The following is a 6,218-nucleotide window of genomic DNA, read 5'->3' as shown; positions in this document are numbered from 1 at the left end:
TTACTTATTACTGCATCATTATCATGCCACGCAGAACCATTTTTCTTTAACAGGTCACATAAACAATTAATAAATACTTGAAAATGTGTGAAAATTACTTCAAATATAACATTTTCTTATTTACTGATATTTACTGAAAATTAAAAACTAAGAAAAAGGTAAACAACAAACCAGTCTCTACTCAAGAAGAAAAAACATACGTACTTATTACTTGATCATTATCATGCCACTGAAACACTATTTTTCTTTAACAGATCACATACACAATGAATAAATATACTTTGAAAATTGTGTGAAAATCACTTGAGACATAATTAAAATTTTGATAACTACTGAAAAAAATAAACTTAAAAAAGGAAAAAAAGTAATTCTTTACTCATGAAAAAACATTATTAAACACTTTACTGATCGTTTGTCATGCCACTGTGGGTATTTATTTATATTCACAAAATTTAACATTCCTTAGTTAGGTTCAAACTTAGCAATTAACTCATTTGTTAGTGCTGCTTTTGAGTCAATTTCACTATGAAGATACATTCACTATAGCTGTGTATGAAATTGAGGAATTTTCTGAATTTTATTTAAAATTTTAGTGAAAATACATTCTAAAATTGTACTAGAACCCTAAGTGTGAAAGAAATTATGTTAAGCTCCAATTCTTGGGTCAAATTATGCTAAAAAACATGAAATTATGCTACATTTGGTAGCCTTGGATGACGCCACTAGCGGCGGCTGGCGGAAACAGTTTTGTTTACAAACATCATATGGTCGGGGGTCGGAAACTGGTTTTATGGTTGAAAACAGATACAAAGTTTATTGGAAATTTAGTGGCGAAATCCGATTATGTCGAGTACTAATACGGTCGTGAACCGGGTCTCTACTGTATATTTAATGGAAAAAAAAAAACAAAAAGTGTGAATCAAATTATAAAATAAAAAAATTACTTTAACAAGGAGATGCAGGAGAGGAAGGTGAGTGAGGTAATGGGTGCATGATCGCAGAAGATAGAGGGGACTAATAAACAGCAACCCATATTAGGAGCGGAAAAGCTGAAGAATGATGGACAATTATACTTTAATTACATCAAAGACTGCTCTCATAGAAGCTATCAAATGTCAAATATTTTCTAGAATTATTCTTGTTTTAATGTCATTATACAGTGGAACCTCGACATACGAAAGTCCCAAATTATGAAAAATTCAAGTTATGAAAGCAAATATGAAGATTTTTTTGCCTCTGCATCCGAAAATAATTCAGGTTATGAAAGGGTGTTACTGTAAAGTCCCGAGATTCGCCTGGACCACCGAGAATAATTTAAACTTGCGCCCAGCCAACTGAGTAGACTCGGCACCATCCTCCCGCTCTCCCATTGGTTCCTGATGCTAGTCACCGCCATAAGATCCTACTCTCCCATTGGTCAGCATCATGCCTCTATGTAATGGTGTTCCTTGGCCATTTTTTCGTTCGTTCACATATACGTATTATGTTTGTTAATGTAAATTCGTGTTAGTGATTTCGCTTTCGTTGTACTGTAAGTTACTTTATCGTGCTGTGTGTGAACTTAATTACTTACGTTATTAGCCATGGGTCCCAAGAATGTTGCTGAACTTCACTGAGAGAAGAGGATGCTTTCTATGGAGAACGAAGTTGGAGATAATCAAGAAGTGTTAATGCTTTCTGCCAATTGTTAATGTGTTTCGTAAAGTTTAGTGTTAATGATTTCTGCGATTTTTTAATGTGTTTTGTAAAGTTAAGTGTTCATGTTTTCTGCCATTTGTCCTCCTCCTCTGTCACCACTTTCGGTGATCGTCTCACTCGAAAGGTAAGGTTTCACATTTTACTACATATGTATGTACGTACAGTATTTCTTGTACCATGTATACTAATACACTTCATTTAGAGGTATGTAGTACATATTAGTAGTATATATGTAGTTTAAGTTAGGTACTGAATGGTCCAAATTGTTGTATTTCTTTGTTTATTGGTCAATTGAGCTTTACTATAAAATTTAATGAGGTGTTTTTGTAGGGCTTGGAACAAATTAGGAAATTTACATGTAAAATGTGGTTCAAGATACAAAAAAATCAGGTTACGAAGGCCGCTTCGGAAAGGATTAATTTCGTAGCCTGAGGTACTACTGTATGTTTTATTATAGCTGTCAGTATCTCCATTAGGTAAAGATAGATTAAAGAATAGAAATGAATGGTTATAATGTTCGGTAGTTCAGTGGTTGAAGAGAGGTAATAGAAATGTATGCTATACTGTATGCCCGTTAAAAGTGGTTGCTTGGCATAATTTCGGCACTCTGTAGTGTTAACAACAAGATTGTAAACAAGAGGTTGGAACCTTTTTTTTTATTACAGTTAATTAATAATTATTTGAAATTAGTATTATACTGATTTTATAGGCATATTCTAAGCTTTTAGCTTATCAAGTTTTAGATGTCAGAATCTTTGACTAGGCTGCAGCAGCGATTGCTAACACAGCCTAGCCATATTGCTAGAATCAAAACAACATTATAATGGATAAAATATATATATATATATATATATATATTAATATCATTATATATATATTTTATTAATATATATATAGATATATATATATATATATATATATATATATATTATATACTATGCTAAATTCCTAATATACACAGTAAAAATGAGGTTGCATATTACATGCAGTCAAATATTACTCCAGTACGTAAATGTATAAAGTACTTTGCCTTTTATGAGTCATATTTCTTCCGTCAGATCATGCATTGTAAACCTGGAAATATTTCTAATGAACACTATAATTGAAAAGCATTGTCATCTCGAAAATTTAATATAATACATATTGAAAGATATTTTTTAAGTGATTTTGTAAACAGTATTCTAATAGGCTGTATGATGGTTTCTTTATGTCTGCTCATGCCGTTACCTGGTGGGGTAACTTAGGGAATTTCTCAAGTTTATGATAACAGACATAACTTGGCATTTTTTAAACATTTTATTAATTTGCTGTAATAATGAGGCTTGATTTTCAATATTTTTGATATTTGGGTACATAGGGCAGTTATTTTACTACAGTATTTTATTTAACACTGAACTTATTTACTTGTAATTTGTGTGTATTTATGGATAATGTTTAATATAAGAAGGCAAGGTTAGGGTAATAATTGGAGGTCAAGAACGGGTAATCCATTTCCAGCTATTTTTTATGGGAAAAATTCATTCAGATCTCGACAAAATCGCATCTCGTCGCTTCTTCTGGAAAGAATTAGCATCAAGGTCTGGGCTCTACTGTATATACACTAGATAATTCTTTTTTCATATATAGTTTTCTGCAGTTCTTAACAATATTTATACTATGTTACCTACAGGCTTTCATTACCATTCGATATTCCTTATTATATCCAACATCTCACCTGAACTTAAAGGTAAATCATCATTGTGCTATAAAAATACTGCGATATGGGATAGCAAGTTGCTACCCATTACCCAGTATGTACTTCCCTTTCATAAACCCTATACCACCCCCACCCACTCAGCAGCTAAATGCTATGTTTACCTTAATCACACCTCATTGTATTACAACTGCTTAATCTACCCTCTTTTAGCTAGGTACTTGAAATTTCACCTTACACTGTGGCAATGTCAAGTTAGTAATCACTATCCAGATCTGCTTTTATGAAGCTCATAAAAATCTCAAGTGCTACTTTTCTCTACTGATTCACAGCAAAACCATCTATTTAGTTTCTATTAATATAGCCAATTGATGTCCTTCCACTACAATTTCTTTTTACAGCATAATAAAAAATAAATAACATTTCTAATTTTTATTTTGCCTCTACTAGTCCTTTCCTACCCAACTGAATACTCTCTACCTTCACTTACTAGACACTTTTGCAATCATTACTACAATACCTGTCCCCACACACGTACTTTTTTCATATGTAGCTTTCTGCAGTTTTAAACAAAATTTATACTTTCCTTCAAGGTGTTCATTACTTTTAGCTACTCCTCTATGTATCCCCACATCTCTCGTGGAATTCATGGTGAATCATTATGTTTTATAAGTTCTAGGATATAGGGTAGCAAGTTTACAACTTGCTACCCCATACCAAAGTACTTATTTTCAGCAGATATATCTTCCATAACTTTAATAACTCTGTTTCCACACTTGGTAGTAAAACCCTCTCTATGATCACCTTAAACAAGCTTCAGTATATTCAAATGGCTTCCTCTAACATCATTTTGCTGGGTAGTACATAAAATTCCATCATTATGGCCGCTTTATTTAGTAACGGATTTAAAGATCTACTCTCTGTCAACTCTTAATAATCATAACTAATTCATCTACTTGTTGTCAATGAATACACCCTATTGATGTCCAAGTGTAATTATGGATGTCCTTTACCTGGAAATAAAAATCTTCCAATACCAAATTTTTGCAACATTAAATCTGGTCTACCATTTTGCTTTAGTTCCTACTAGCCTATTACATACTTCATACTGTCACTTACTAGACACTTGAATTTATACTGTTTATTACTTTTCGATATCTTTTATCATATCCCACATCTAAATTTCAAGGTAAATCATTCTCCTATAAAAGTCCTGGGATATGGGGTAGCAACTCACAAATTGCTACCCCATACCCCAGTATGTAGTTCCTCTCAACCCCATACCATTTCTTTTCCACCAAATATATTTTCCACGAATAGCTATCCTAAAGTTCACTTGCAACTACGTACTATGTTTACCTTACTCAAATTTCATTGTGTTAAAACTGCTTGATCTTCTTTTTTTTTTTCTCGGTCCTTAAAGTTTCACCTTTACTGTGGCAATGTCTAGTTTGTGATCACTATCAAGATCTGCTCTTCTTTAGCTACAAAAAATCATAAGTGCTCTGTTTCTCTACTGATTCACTGCTGAATCATCTATTGGGGGTCTATTGCTACGGCCTATTGATGTAAGTCCAAACCAAATGTTTTACAACATGTATAAATAAATAACGTTCAAAATTTTTGCCTTTCTGTGTATGTGTGTGTGTGTGTATATGTATACACACACAACACACACATTTATATATATATATATATATATATATATATATATATATATATATATATATATATATATATATATATATACAGGTATAATCCACGAAGGGATTCAAGATCTTTCAACTCATCGTTTATTTATTTATGGATTTATCACGTTCCAAACTTTTGTGATTCAGTTACACACACACACACACACACACATATATATATATATATATATATATATATATATATATATATATATATATATATATAATATATATATAATATTTATATATAGTGTATATAGAATTTCCATAAGTAGTTTTCTGCACTCATGAAAAATTTATATTATGTCACTTCCAGGTGTTCATTACCTTACTGTATCCCACATCTCATCTGAACTTTCAGGTGAATTGAAACTTGCTACCTCCTACCCAGTATGTACACTCCCTTTTCTACCCCATAACCCTTAATACTTCTTTTCCGGCAAATATATTTTCCATAATTGTACCTCTATTGCAACATAACTAACAAAATGCTATGTTTACCTTAATCAAATTTCATTGTATTAAAACTGCTTAATCTACCATCTTTTTTCTGGGTATTTGAGGATTCATCTTTACTGTGGCAATGTCAAGTCAGTGATCACTATCACGATATGCTCTTCTTTAGCTACTGATAATTGTAAGTACTCTTTTTCTTTATCAATTCACAGATAAATTATAGCTACTAAAAATCCTAAGTGCTCTTTTATGCTACTGATTCACTTCTGAATCATTTATTGGGTTCTTTTACTACAGCTGAATCATTTATAGGGTTTCTTTTTCTACAGCCTATTGATGTATTTACATAAAAAAAAAAAAAAAAAAAAAAAAAAAAAAAAAAAAAAAAAAAAGTGTTTTACAACACATAGAATAAATCATTCTTAATATTTATTTTGCTTTTATTAGGTATTTCTACTCTATTACATACTCTTCATTTTCACTTCCTAAAACTTAAGCAACCATTGGAACAACAACTATCCCCCAAACATAAAACTTTCATTTTCATATGTAGCTTTCCCCAGTTTTTATTCTACACAAAAATTTATACCATGTTCCTTCAAGATGTTTCATTTACCATTAGCTTCTCCTCTATACATCAATATTCTCCTATGACATTCAGGTGTATCCATTAAGTTTTA

The sequence above is a fragment of the Macrobrachium nipponense genome, chromosome 35 (genome assembly GCF_015104395.2).
Source record: "Macrobrachium nipponense isolate FS-2020 chromosome 35, ASM1510439v2, whole genome shotgun sequence".
NCBI lineage: Eukaryota > Metazoa > Arthropoda > Malacostraca > Decapoda > Palaemonidae > Macrobrachium > Macrobrachium nipponense.
The sequence above is the reverse complement of the archived record's forward strand: the minus strand, read 5'-3'. Positions refer to the sequence as shown.